Source organism: Somniosus microcephalus, chromosome 1 (genome assembly GCF_052327205.1).
Source record: "Somniosus microcephalus isolate GS21.2 chromosome 1, FLI_Smic_1.0, whole genome shotgun sequence".
NCBI lineage: Eukaryota > Metazoa > Chordata > Chondrichthyes > Squaliformes > Somniosidae > Somniosus > Somniosus microcephalus.
Window position 1 is genome coordinate 31899467 of NC_140987.1, and position 14237 is coordinate 31913703.

Sequence of the window (14237 nt, forward strand, 5' to 3'; positions counted from 1 at the left end):
GATCAGGCAACATCTGTGGAGAGAGGAAGGTGCATTTAAGCAGGTCGATAGTCATTCCTAGAACCGGCAGAGGTTCCACATGAACAGCTGTTGAGGGGCAAGGGACAGAGTCAAGAACAAAGGGGTCAGGCAGGAAAAAAAATGAACGGTTTTATATTTAGGTGGAGGACAGGAGATGATTAGATGATGGTGCAAGACACGGGTGGCAAAAAATAAGAGCAGCAGAAGATGTAGCTGAGACCCAGAAGATGTGTGAATGGTCACAGCGGAATAGCAGAGGAGGAGGGATGCATGGAACATCTGGCAAAGCGAAGAAAGCTCCGGTGGCCTGGGAGTGTGGCGGAAGAAAAGATAAATAGACACCAGGGTACAGGATCAGCCCACCGGCCATGTACCAATATGGGACCTGACATGAATCAGCCATTCATGTGGAAATGACTTATGAAATAATACTGGGCGGCCTGCTGGTGGCGCTGTCCAGGGAGAGTATAAATACTCGGGCATGGGCCCAGCTTGCTCAGGACATTCTTTTACAGGAACTAGTGAAGGACACAACTAGATCTCCATGTTGTAAAACAGTTGATTAAAGCTTTGTTTAATGCTTAGACCAAGTGCCTAGTAGTTTTCTTACATCAGGACCTCCATCGCAAACACCAGCCGACCATCTCCCCCATTCACAGAAGCACTGGTGCACCCATTCCTACTTCACACTGTTCTCCAAGTGAAGATATGAAGAAAATAACCTCATCAGTAGCCATTATTCATGTGTGACCCTTGAAAGTACGTCAACATGTTTTTTGACTGTAGCAGTTTTTTGACCTCCACCATATTGTGGCTGCAGTGTGTATTATCTACAGGATGCACTGTAGCAGCTTGTCAATGCTTCTTCGGCAGCACCTCCCAAACCCGCGACCTCTAGCATCTAGAAGGACAAGATCAACAGCTGCATGTGAACTCCAAAATCCTGAAACTCCCTACCCAACAGCATTTCACCACACGGACTACAGAGGTTCAAGAAGAAGGCCCACCACCACTTTCTCAAGGGCAACTAGGGATGGGCAATAAATGCTGGCCTTGCCAGCAATGCCCATATCCCGAAGAATGATTATTAAAAAAAACCTCTTCACAGAAACAGTGATTATTACTGGGATGATCTTCTGGGTACGGGGGTGGAGGAAAAACCTTTGGAATCACTTAAGCAATAATGAGATGCTGTTGGGGTGGGGTAGGGAGGAACTGAATAGTCTATTGGAGGACCAGCTAGATCGGCCAAATGGCTTCCCTCACCTGCACTCCTCTTTGCGTCTTAATCATCTCACATCAGAATATCAGGAAGCATATGGGTCTGATAATACTTTATTGTACTTTTCAATCTGCTTCAGTTAATAAGGAATTATTGGAGACATGCACTGGCTAGTCATTTAAATGTTGAAGACTAGCAGGATTGGTGACCCTCTTGCTGTGGAGAAATTTCTGCAATCAGGCGTTCTTTTTACAGCATCCCATTAAAATTAAGGAGCCCAGTTCATGCGGCATGCCACATCTGATTGCTTACGGTTTGGTCCTCCTTATTAAGTGCTTCCTGAGCCGCGGTGAGATGGTCGCTCGGGCCATGACGAGAGCTGTCAGTGCTCATAGCCAGTAATTACACTGATGCTTGCAGGCATCCATCAGGGTGGATTTTGTACAGGGTTGGAGATAATTAATGAAGGAGAATTGCTACGAAAAGACGACAGAGAGAAAATTCATCTTCCAAAAGGGCATCATAATGTTCAAACAGGAGGCATAATGAGCCTGTGTCTGATAGCACTTGTTTACAGATCAATCTCGCGTTTTTTTAAACTTCTGCAAAAAAGGTTTCTTGTGAAAGTGCGCGTCTCCACGATCGATGATTGGAGCCATTAATCAGAGCCGACAAATGGGCTGGCTTGTAAGATTGGAAAAGGTAATGGGAAAACTAATGCAATAAGAACTATGTACCAATTACACGACATCAGCAAACGTTTGGCCGTCCTGTGCTAATATTGCTGCAGCGCTTGAGAAACTCGGCACCCAGAAACAAGCATTGCAGTGCCGCAAAAATTCTGCCAAAATGGAGAGGTGTTTTTTTTTTTAGTTGGAAGTGCTGTAAGCAGAAGAACCCCTGATGTAAAATAACAACAGAAAACGCTGGAAAAACTCAGCAGGCCAGGCAACATCCGTGGAGGGAGAAACAGAGTTAACGTTTCAGGTCGAAACCCTTTTCCAGAACAATTCTGAAGAAGGGGTTCGACCTGAAACGTTGACTCTGTTTCTCTCTCCACCGATGCTGCCTGACCTGCTGAGTTTTTCCAGCGTTTTCTGTTGTTATTTCGGATTTCCAGCATCTGCAGTATTTTGCAATCGTAACCCCTGATGTAAGCTTGACACTGTCACTTATTTTTTTTCTTCTTGAGAAACTGACTGAGCAGAAAATAGAATAATTCAGAACTGAGGCTGAAGGGAGCCTGAAATCTGAAAGGAAGACCAGCACTTGTAGAAGGATCGGGCCCACATGTAGTGAACGAGTAGAGTGTCCCCAACTCCAGTATGGTGGCCCTTCGAGTCCAGAAAATGTGGAGCTTTTGGTTCCTCCACCATAGCAACAGACTGCATTGCCTCAAGCCTATGTGTTGACTATAAAATTGAATACATACACCAATTCTCCTCTCTCCCACATAATCTCTTTCTCTCTCTCTCTCTTTCATTCACTCACTCTCTTTATTTCTTTATCTTTCTCCCCCTCTTTCTCTCGATCCCGTTCTCTCTTTCTTTCTCTTTCACTCACTCTCTCTTTCTCTCTTTCATTCGCTCAGTCTCTTTCTCTATATTTATTTTTCTCTCTCACTCTTTCTCCCTTTCTTTCTCTCTCCCCCTCTTTCTCTCCACTCTTCCTTTCTCCCACTCTTTTTTATTCTCTTTCAATCAATCACTCACTCTCTCGCTCTCCTTTCTTTCTTTCTCTCTCTCATGCTCTCTCCCTCTCTTTCGTTCATACTTTCTCACTGACTCTCTCTGTGAACAATTGTTACTTCATTGCATGTCGCCAATGAGGAAGAGGGTCTATAGGACACTAATACAAAAGCAAAATACTGCGGATGCTGGAAATCCTCAGCAGGTCAGGCAGCATCTGTGGAGAGAGAAACAGAGTTAACGGTTCAGGTCGATGACCTTTCGTCAGAACTGAAAAAAGTTGGAGATGTAACAGGTTTTAAGCAAGTGTAGGGACAGGGAAAGTGGGGAGGGGAGTAAAGAACAAAAGGGAAGGTCTGTGATAGGATGAAAGGCAGGAGAGATTAAAAGACAAAAGGGATGATAGTACAAAGCAAAAGGAGATGGTAATGGGACAAGTAAAGAAACAAAAGATGAGTCTAGAAGAGGTATAAATGGGAATGGCAGAATCATCAACAACTGCCATGTGAAAAAAATAGGGGCAGAGGTTATGGTTTGAAATTGTTGAATTTGATGTTGAGTCCAGAAGGTGGTAAAGTGCCTAATTGAAAGATGAGGTGCTGTTGTTCGAGCTTACGTTGAGCTTCGTTGGAACCACGTAAGAGGTCGAAGACAGAGAGGTCAGAGTGAGAGTGGAGCGGAAAATTAAAGTAATGGGCAACCGGAAACTCGGGGTCATGCTTACGGACTGAACGGAGGTGTACCGCAAAGCGTTCACCCAATCTACGTTTGGTCTCCCCAATGTAGAGGAGACCATAGGTTTGCGTATGAGGCCAAGTAAACTCACAGAGCGAAATAGAGGACTGCTCCTCAGGAAAGTTGGGTTTCAATGCTTGTTTCATATTGTAGGAGTTGTCATGATCCTTTGTTCTGATGTATGTGCAGTTGTGTTGAGTTAACATGAGTTCTGGTAGTGCTGCGCACAGGGCATGTGTGAAAGCAGCAGAGCTCTAGTGGAACATACGAACATATGAATTAGGAGCAGGAGTCGGCCACTCGGCCCTTCGAGCCTGCTCTGCCATTCAATAAGATCATGGCTGATCCGATTACTCCACATTCCCACTTACCCCCGATAACTTTTCACCCCCTTGCTTACCAAGAATCTATCTACCTCTGCCTTAAAAATATTCAAAGACTCTGCTTCCACCGCCCTCTGAGGAAGAGAGTTCCAAAGACTCATGACCCTCTGTGAGAAAAAAATTCTCATCTCTGTCTTAAATGGGCGACCCCTTATTTTTAAACAGCGACCCCTAGTTCTAGATTCTCCCACAAGAGGAAACATCCTCTCCACATCCACCCTGTCCAGACCCTTCAGGATCTCATACGTTCCAATCAATTGTGGTCAGATATTTACTGTTTTATCTGAACCAATGGATTAACACTAGTCGGCAGGGATAATTGAAACAGACGAGCCAGGGAAGTAGGTTGTCCCTAAGATCGGGAATCTCAGGATCCTGGTCACTAAGGCATCATAGTTTGTAACTTTTCTGGCATTAAGCTTTTGAAGATGTGAACTTTCTTGTATGCAGTCTTGGTTTGGAAAATTGAATCCTTTGATGGAATTCTTAGTACAGGTAGACTATCCTTTATCCGAACTTCCGAAAACCGAAAACCTCTAAAAACCGAAAGTTTTTTTGTTCAGCGTGAGTCGTGCGCACGACATGGCCAGAGTGGCGCACGACTTACGCTGAGCAGGGCAGAGGGTCACAGAGTTCCCTCCTGGGTAGGAGATTGCAGGCCGAGCCGGGCAGTGTGAAGGAGGTATTGGGAGAGTGAACCCAACAATACAGCGGCCCGTCCGATATTCTTTTCTCCCCCCCCACCCGACCCGACCCGACCCCCGACCCGCCCGATATTCTTTTCTCCCCCCCACACCCGACCCCCGACCCGAACTGCGGCCCGTCCGATATTCTTTTCTCCCCCCCGACCCCCCCCCAACCCCCCCCGACCTGAACCGCGGCCCATCCGATATTCTTTTCTCCCCCCACACCCGACCCGACCCGATCCACCCCCCCAACCCGAACCGCGGCCCGTCCGATATTCTTTTCTCCCCCGCGACCCTGACCCCCTGACCCACCCCCCCGACCCCGACCTGAACCGTGGCCCGTCCGATATTCTTTTCTCCCCCCCCACCCAACCCCCAACCTGATTTGCGGGCCAGCTTAGTAGGAATCAGCCGATATCCGGCTTTCCAGAGAAGCAGGAAGGGGAATGAGACACGGAACAGTCGCAAGAGGTAGCCTGAACTTTTAAAATTTATATTAAATACAAATTTCCCAGTCTTATAATAATACCTTCTGAAATCTGAAAAATTCCGAAAACCGAAACTCAGCTGGTCCCAAGGCTTTCGGATAAGGGATAGTGTACCTGTACATTTTTGGGTTTCAAATGACTTTTCATCAATATAGTGCTCAACGTCTTAACATTAGCCACAGAGGTAGGGCACGAGTCCTGCCGACATTACAACAGTGACAACACTTCAAAAGTACTTCATTGGCAGTAAAGCGCTTCGAGGCATCCTGAGGCTGTGAAAGGTGATGTAGAAATGCAAGTCCTTCTTTTTTTGAAGAGAAGTTATACAGGAAACTTTGTTATATCCGGCACCGACGGGACCGAGCTATTGCCGATCTATCAAAACTGCCGGACATACCAGCGTTAATGTTGAAGCATACGGAGATTTGCAGCTCCGTATCTGGCAATAAACACTGTTGCTTAGCAACAGCTTCTAAACAGTCGGCCGTACCTTAGAAGCATCTCTGTAGCTTAGCAACAGCTTCAGAGAGACTTTGCAGAGCCTGACTGTTGAAAAAAAAGCCACGAGAAGAAAAAAAAACCCTAACAAAACGGCTCCTGATTTCTGCCGGTAGATCGAGGTTTCCGGACATACAACCTTCGGATAAACCAAAGTTTCCTGTATTAGGCTTCCTCCAATGGAAGAATTGGTTTCAGTACCTTCCATTAGTCCTTGGAACCTGTCTGAGATTCATGGAGTTTGCAGCGAATCTTAGGCTTGTATCTCTGACAAGCTAATGGCATGCTTTTTAATTCTCCGATTATAAGCTGTTGTGGAGATGTGTTTAATTGGCCTTTTCATTGCCCAATATTTTCTATCTACCAAAGTGTTTCAATGTTTTGGCTTCCACCTTTTAAACCATGGTTGTGAGCCTGTGTCAACTCTATCTTATTAATGAGACGTGATGCTGTTCAGCACTGTATAAAATCATTTTTGCTGAGAGTCCAGGCAAAAAGCTGGATAAATGCTGGCGCCCTGAACTCCCAGAGTGGGTTCTCCCGATTGCCGAGAGTTCGCTAGAACCCTCAGGGAAGCAGTGTAAACAACCATTTGACCGGGGGTTCTGCCGATCTATCAAAGTTGCAGCAGCAGATCTCGAGAACCCCTATGAAAATTCAGGGCCTGGATCATTTGGCTGGTAGATGCAATGTTAATCTGGGATACTTGACACCATTCAAGTGAATTCTGTGATATACTAAACCTTGCACTTGGGATAGGTTTGAGTTCCTCACTGTAGTCCTAGTCGTCCGTCTTTCAATATCGAAGAAGAAGACAGCCAGAATATCATCTCATTTTCCACAGTGAGCTCTTTGATGGCTGATGGAACCTATTTCTGCTCGGAATGAGCATCCACAGATTGAACTGTGGCTCAGTGGGTAGCACTCTCACCTCTGAGTCAGAAGGTTGTGTGGTTCAAGTCCCACTCCAGAAAGTTAAGCCCAAAAATCCAGGCTGACACTCCAGTGCAGTGCTGAGGGAGTGGTGCACTGTCGGAGGTGCTGTCTTTCAAATGAGACATTAAACCGAGGTCCCGTCTGCTCTCTCAGGTGGACGTAAAAGATCCCATGGCCCTATTTCGAAGAAGAGCAGGGGAGTTATCCCCGGTGTCCCGGCCAATATTTATCCCACAACCAACATCGCAAAAACAGATTATCTGGTCATTATCACATTGCTGTTTGTGGGGGCTTGCTGTGCACAAATTGTCTGCCGCATTTCCTACATTACAACAGTGACTACACTTCAAAAGTACTTCATTGGCTGTAAAGCTCATGAATGGTGCTATAGAAATGCAAGACTTTCTTTCTTTACACCGGTTGGGGATCTTGATCTTTCAGACGAGACTTCCTCAGCTGGCATTTACATTCAGCATCTACAATGCGACGGGCCTCATAGTAGGAGCTGCCCTCATGGATGCTTTCTCGCTAGACTTTCTTTACCTCGAGCAAGTAGTTCCCACTTATGGACGTCTATTTTTGCACTGTTTCAGGGTCGCTTTTAATCAGCCTTTATCTCTCTCTTTTCCGTCCACCGCGAAATCGCCTCCCAGTTGTCAATGCGCCACGAATAAAATCCCCTTCGGATTTTGTTCATCAGACATTCGCACCGCATGACCTGACTGTAGTACACGCGCGCGCACAACAACAATACTCAACTTGATTGAACTTTGCTACATTGCTTGATGTATGATCACATGTCTGTGATCCATCTCCCAACTGAAGGATATCTGCACTCTGCACTCGATTACCCATTAGTGGCTGGTGCAGCTCGGGAGAGTTAGCGGCAGTAATATGAAACGGTAAATTTATTAATGCTGACAGCGGCTCTGTTGTTAGATGTTTCCAGAATATGTTATGTGCACTGGCAGTGGGCAGCCAACATGCATAAAACTGCCGTCTTAGACAGTTGCCTCTGATCCCATTAAAACTGCTTCAAACACCCACTTCAGACCAAAGAAGTGTGGGAGGAGTTATTTTTTTTCAACTGCTCTACAAATTATTTCTTTAAATATTCTTTGAAAAGAATATATAGAATTCAACAGGAGCAAGAGGTAAGCAACGCTTTGAGAATACAGTGAATTGTAACCAGGGACAGCATTTGATATTATGACAATGTGCGGTCTTGTCCTTCACATCAACCTGCCTGCCCTCAATTACAAGTTACCTTACTCCCACTTGTCTATTGCTGCCTAGTTCATTGAGCAAGTCTTGGATTGTGCTGAGAAGCGGCATCTTAATGGTACAATTTCTTTTTAGCAGTCCCACCTATCGGTCAGAAAGCTGTCAGTACGGGCCCCGCACCAAGAGTTTCAGCTCACAGTTCAACACTGGAATGTCAGGCTTGAACTGTCGGAGGTGCTGGGCTTAGCACGTGATGTTCGATCAAGGCCTTTCCACTTCAGTGGTTCAGTTGGATGTTAAAGACGCCTCAGCATTATTCGAAGAGGAGCAAGGAGTTCTCCGAGAGTCCTGCCTAACGTTCTTCCCTCAGCCAGTACCACCCCAAAAAAAAAACAGATTAAGCGGTCATTCGTTTCCGTAAATGCTCCAGAGGTCCCACTTCAAACCACCAGATCCAAACCCTGGTCCGGCGGGCGGTGGCAGGATTTCAACGGGAGGAGGTCCCTGGCCATCAGGTAAGTAGTGAGGGGTGTTGGGGGGGGTGGTCCTCATGACGCGATGGGAGAGGGGGGTGCGGGGGCAAAGCCTGGGGTGAAGAGAGGCCCAAAGCTTCCTTGTGAAGCCTGGGGTGGGGTGGGAGCATCCCTGTTCCCTCCTGGCCCACAAAGAAAACTAAAACAAAGGGTAAAAGAGGCAAACGGAAATTCCGTCTGAGAGAAGAGCAGAACCTCTTCAAGGTGGCCATTCCTGGAAGGCAAGTGGCCGTGAATTAAACACCAACGCAAAAGCAAACTACTGCGGATGCTGGAAATCTAAAATACAAGCAGAAACTGTTGGAAACACTCAGCAGGTCAGGCAGCATCTGTGGAGAGCCGTCATTTATCTGATTGCTGCTTGCGAGAGCTCGGCATCTACAAAATGGCTACCTTTTTTTTGCCCACAGAACAGGCAGCACACATCAAAGTGATTTTACAAAGAATGACATCGAGTGTACAGCACGGAAACGGGCCATTCGGCCCAGTACGTCCAAGCCGGTGTTTATGTTCCACTCGAGCCGCCTCCCATCATTCCTCATCTAACCCTATCAGCATATCCTTCTATTCCTTTCACCCTCGTGTGTTTGTCTAGCTTCCCCTTAAATGAATCTATGCTATTCACCTCAACCCCTCCCTGTGGCAGTGAGTTCCACATTCTCACCACTCTCTGGGTCAAGAAGTTTCTCCTGAATTCCCTATTGGATTTATTAGTGACTATCTTATATTTACGGCCCCTAGTTTTGGTCTCCCCCACAAGTGGAAACATCTTCTCTACATCTACCCTCTCAAACCCGTTCATAATTTTAAAGGCCTCTATCGGGTCACCCTCAACCTTCCCTTTTCTAGAGAAAAGAGCCCCAGCCTGTTCAATCTTTCCTGATAGGTATAACCTCTCAGTTCTGGTATCATCCTTGTCAATCTGTTTTTGCACCTTCTCCAGTGCCTCTATATCCTTTTTATAATATGGAGACCAGAACTGTGCACAGTAGGTGAGGAGCTTTGATATATATAAAAGGAGAAAGAGGCCTTAAAATTCCTCAGGGGGTCCTTCGATCGTCTGCCTTACCTCCTAGTGGAACCTCCTCAGAAACAATAGATAGTTGCTTTGCTGGCTTGTCAGGGGCAGAACCTCCATCCATCCCTTATGAGGCAAATGATGGGACAGGGGGAGGGACTTCTTGAACCGGAGTTCCCACTCCTGAGCCTTAGTACTGGAAGCAGGTGTGCCCAGTGAGAAGAGGTGTAGCAGCCTTCATAAGAACACACGTGGGCCCCACCCCTAGGCTGCTGGCCTAGCAAGTGCCCCGGACCCATGAATAGGAGGGGGGATATATTAAAATGATTGCACATCAGCCTCCTCTTGTTGGGGGTGGGGGGATGATCAGAGCAGGTTCAGGGGGAAGGGGACTGGCCTGAGCTGGCGTTTCAGCTGGTGTCGGGCAGAGGGGCACCAAAGATGCACCCAAAGTTGTGCTGGGCCCCGTCTGCCCCATTCAAATGAAATGCCCTTCCATTGACCCTCACCCCTCCACCCACACACCCAAACTCCAGCAGTGTCAGTGCTGGATTGGAGGGCACCGGTGGGAGTGATTCCACCGTAACCGCTTGGACTGCTGCCCGTGACATTTCGGGAGCATGGTCATTCTAACCAGGACTGGTCAGGTCACAGTTTACGTGACTCCATAAAGTAACACCACAATCTAGCAGAGCGGCTAGTTTAAGGCTCACTTGTTTCAAACTGGGCTGAGCTCCCCTGGGAGTTTTCCAGGATCAACTGCAGTGAAGGCAGGAAATATGAATATACAAAATTGACAGGCAAGTAAAGACCAGCTGGTCATAGAGTCATAGAGTCATAGAGTTTTACAGCACAGAAAGAGGCCCTTCGGCCCATCGTGTCTGCGCCGCCCATCCATCCCTGTCCAGTCTAATCCCATTTTCCAGCATTTGGTCCATAGCCTTGTATGCAATGGCATTTCAAGTGCTCATCCAAATGCTTCTTGAATGTTGTGAGGGTTCCTGCCTCTACCACCCTTTTAGGCATTGAGTTCCACATTCCAACCACCCTCTGGGTGAAAAAGTTCCTCCGCAAATCCCCTCTAAATCTCCTGCCCCTTACCCTGAATCTATGCCCCCTTCCCCACAGTGCAGATAGAGGCCATTTCGACCCATCGAGCCTGCACCGACACATATCCCACCCGATCCCCGTAACCCCTACACCAACACATATCCCACTCTATCCCCGTAACCCCACGTATTTAATCCCCCTAACACTAAGGGTCAATTTATCATAGCCAATCAACCTAACCCGCACATCTTTGGACTGTGGGAGGAAACCGGAGCACCCGGAGAAAACCCACGCAAACACGGGGAGAATGTGCAAACTCCACACAGACAGTCTATCAAGTCTGCCCCACACTTATGATGGCCAGAATATCATAACATAAGAACATAAGAAATAAGAGCAGGAGTAGGCCATACGGCCCCTCGAGCCTGCTCCGCAATTCAATAAGATCATGGCTGATCTCTGACCTTAACTCCACTTTCCCGCCTGATCCCCATATTCCTTGATTCCCCTAGACTCCAAAAATCTATCTACTCAATATATACTCAACGACTGAGCATCCACAGTCCTTTGGGGCAGAGAATTCCAAAGATTCACAACCCTCTGAGTGAAGAAATTCATAGAGTCATAGAGTCATAGAGTAATACAGCACGGATAGAGGCCCTTCGGCCCATCATGTCCGCGCCGGCCATCAAGCCCTGTCTAATCTAATCCCATATTCCAGCATTTGGTCCGTAGCCTTGTATGCTGTGGCATTTCAAGTGCTCATCCAAATGCTTCTTAAATGTTGTGAGGGTTTCTGCCTCCACAACCCTTTCAGGCAGTGAGTTCCAGACTCCAACCACCCTCTGGGTGAAAAAGTTCTTTCTCAAATCCCCTCTAAACCTCCCGCCCTTTACCTTGAATCTATGCCCCCTAGTTATTGACCCCTCTACTAAGGGAAAAAGCTCCTCAGCATCCATCCTATCTATGCCCCTCATAATTTTGTACACCTCAATCATGTCCCCCCTCAGCCTCCTCTGCTCCAAGGAAAACAAACCCAATCTGCCCAGTCTCTCTTCATAGCTGAAGCGCTCCCGCCCTGGTAACATCCTGGTGAACCTCCTCTGCACCCTCTCCAAAGCTATCACATCCTTCCTGTAGTGTGGCGACCAGAACTGCACACAGTATTCCAGCTGTGGCCTAACCAGTGTTTTATACAGCTCCATCATAACCTCCTTGCTCTTATATTCAATGCCTCGGCTAATGAAGGCAAGTATCCCATATGCCTTTTTTACCACCTTATCCACCTGTTCCGCCGCCTTCAGGGATCTGTGTACTTGCACACCCAGATCCCTCTGACCCTCCGTCTTGCCTAGGGTCTTACCATTCATTGTGTATTCCCTTGCCTTGTTAGTCCCCCCAAAGTGCATCACCTCGCACTTTTCCGGGTTAAATTCCATTTGCCACTGTTCCACCCATCTGACCAACCCATCTATATCGTCCTGCAGACTGAGGCTACCCTCCTCGCTATTTACCACCCTACCAATTTTTGTATCATCCGCAAACTTACTGATCATACCTTTTACATTCATATCCAAGTCATTAATGTAGACCACAAACAGCAAGGGACCCAGCACCGATCCCTGTGGTACCCCACTGGCCACAGGCTTCCAGTCACAAAAACAACCTTCGACCATCACCCTCTGCCTTCTGCCACTAAGCCAGTTTTGTATCCAATGTGCCAAGGCACCCTGGATTCCATGGGCTCTTACCTTCTTGACCAGTCTCCTGTGCGGGACTTTATCGAAGGCCTTACTGAAATCCATGTATACCACATCCACTGCGTTACCCTCATCCACACACCTAGTCACCCCCTCAAAAAATTCAATCAAATTAGTCAGACATGATCTTCCCTTGACAAAGCCATGTTGACTATCCCTGATTAATCTTTGCCTCTCCAAGTGGAGACAAATTTTGTCCCTCAGAATTTTTTCCAATAATTTTCCTACCACTGATGTTAGGCTCACTGGCCTGTAGTTCCCCGGTTTTTCCCTACTTCCCTTCTTGAATAATGGAACTACATTAGCGGTTCTCCAGTCCTCTGGCACATCCCCTGTGGCCAGAGAGGTCCTGAATATATGTGTTAGAGCCCCCGCAATCTCTTCCTTTGCCTCACACAGCAGCTTGGGATACATTTCATCCGGGCCTGGGGATTTATCCATTTTTAGGCCAGCTAAAACCGCCAATACCTCCTCCCTCTCGATGTTAATATGTTCGAGCATATCACAGTCCCCCCGCCCTATTTCTATGTCTACATCGTCCTTCTCCATAGTGAAAACAGATGCAAAAAATTCATTCAGAACCCCTCCTACATCTTCCGGCTCCACACACAGATTGCCACTTTTGTCCCTAATGGGCCCTATTTTTTCCCTAGTTATCCTCTTACCCTTAATATACTTATAAAACATCTTAGGATTTTCCTTTATTTTGCTCGCCAGTGTTATTTCATGGCCCCTCCTTGATCTCCTAATTTCTTTTTTAAGTATCCCCCTGCACTTTTTGTACTCCTAGGGCTTCCTCCGTCTTTAGCCTTTTGTATCTGCCAAAAGCCCTCCTTTTTTTCCTAATCCATTCTCGTATATCCCCTGACATCCAAGGTTCCCTGTGGTTTTTGGAACCACCCTTGACCTTTACGGGAACATGTTGCCATTGTATGATCTCAATCTCCCTTCTGAAAGCCTCCCATTGCTCCGATGCGGATTTTCCTACAAGTAGCTGATCCCAGTCCATTTTGGCCAGATCCTGCCTTATCCTATTAAAATCGGCCTTCCCCCAATTTAGAACCTTTATTTCCGGCCCATCCATGTCCTTTTCCATGACCACCTTAAATCTTACCATATTATGGTCACTGTCACCAAAGTGCTCACCTATTAGCACTTTTTCCACTTGGCCAGCCACATTCCCTAGAATTAGGTCCAGTACCGCCCCCTCTCTTGTAGGACTTTCTACATGCTGGCTCAAAAAGCTCTCCTGGATGCACTTTAAGAATTCTACACCCTCTGAGCCTTTCACACTCTGACTATCCCAGTTAATATTGGGGAAGTTGAAATCCCCCATTATTATTACCCTATTATTTGCACATTTCTCTGAGATTTGCCTACATATCTGTTCCTCTATCTCCCCCTGACTGTTTGGAGGCCTATAGTACACTCCCAGCAAAGTGCTTGCCCCCTTTTTGTTTTTAAGCTCCACCCATATGGCCTCATTAGAGGAACCTGCTAATATATCATCCCTCCTTACTGCAGTAATTGACTCCTTAATTAATATTGCGACACCCCCTCCTCTTATACCTCCCCCTCTGTCTCGCCTGAAGAGAATTCCTCCTCATCTCAGTCTGAAATGGCCAGCCCCTTATCCTGAGACTCTGACCCCTTGCGCTATCAATTACTCATAAAAGACTGAGAGTTAGAAGAGTAACTAAAGGCTTTTATTAACAAAAGAATGGAGGTCTGCCTCGAGTGGTCGACCGGTCCAGAAATACAAAGGGCTGGGGAGCAGCCACCTTTATACTAGGACTTGTGGGAGGAGTCAGCCGAGGCATGTCCAGGCATGTACACAATGGAATGCAAACAGTATACAAACAGTGGTTTACCACATTCACCCCTTGTTTAAAATTGAGTCCGGCGGGGTGAAGTGTATTAAAAGTTAGTGTATTGGAGTCTCTCCGGAGGTCTTGTCTGCCGCTGTGATCGGCGTGGCGACGGCAGGGGTAGTGA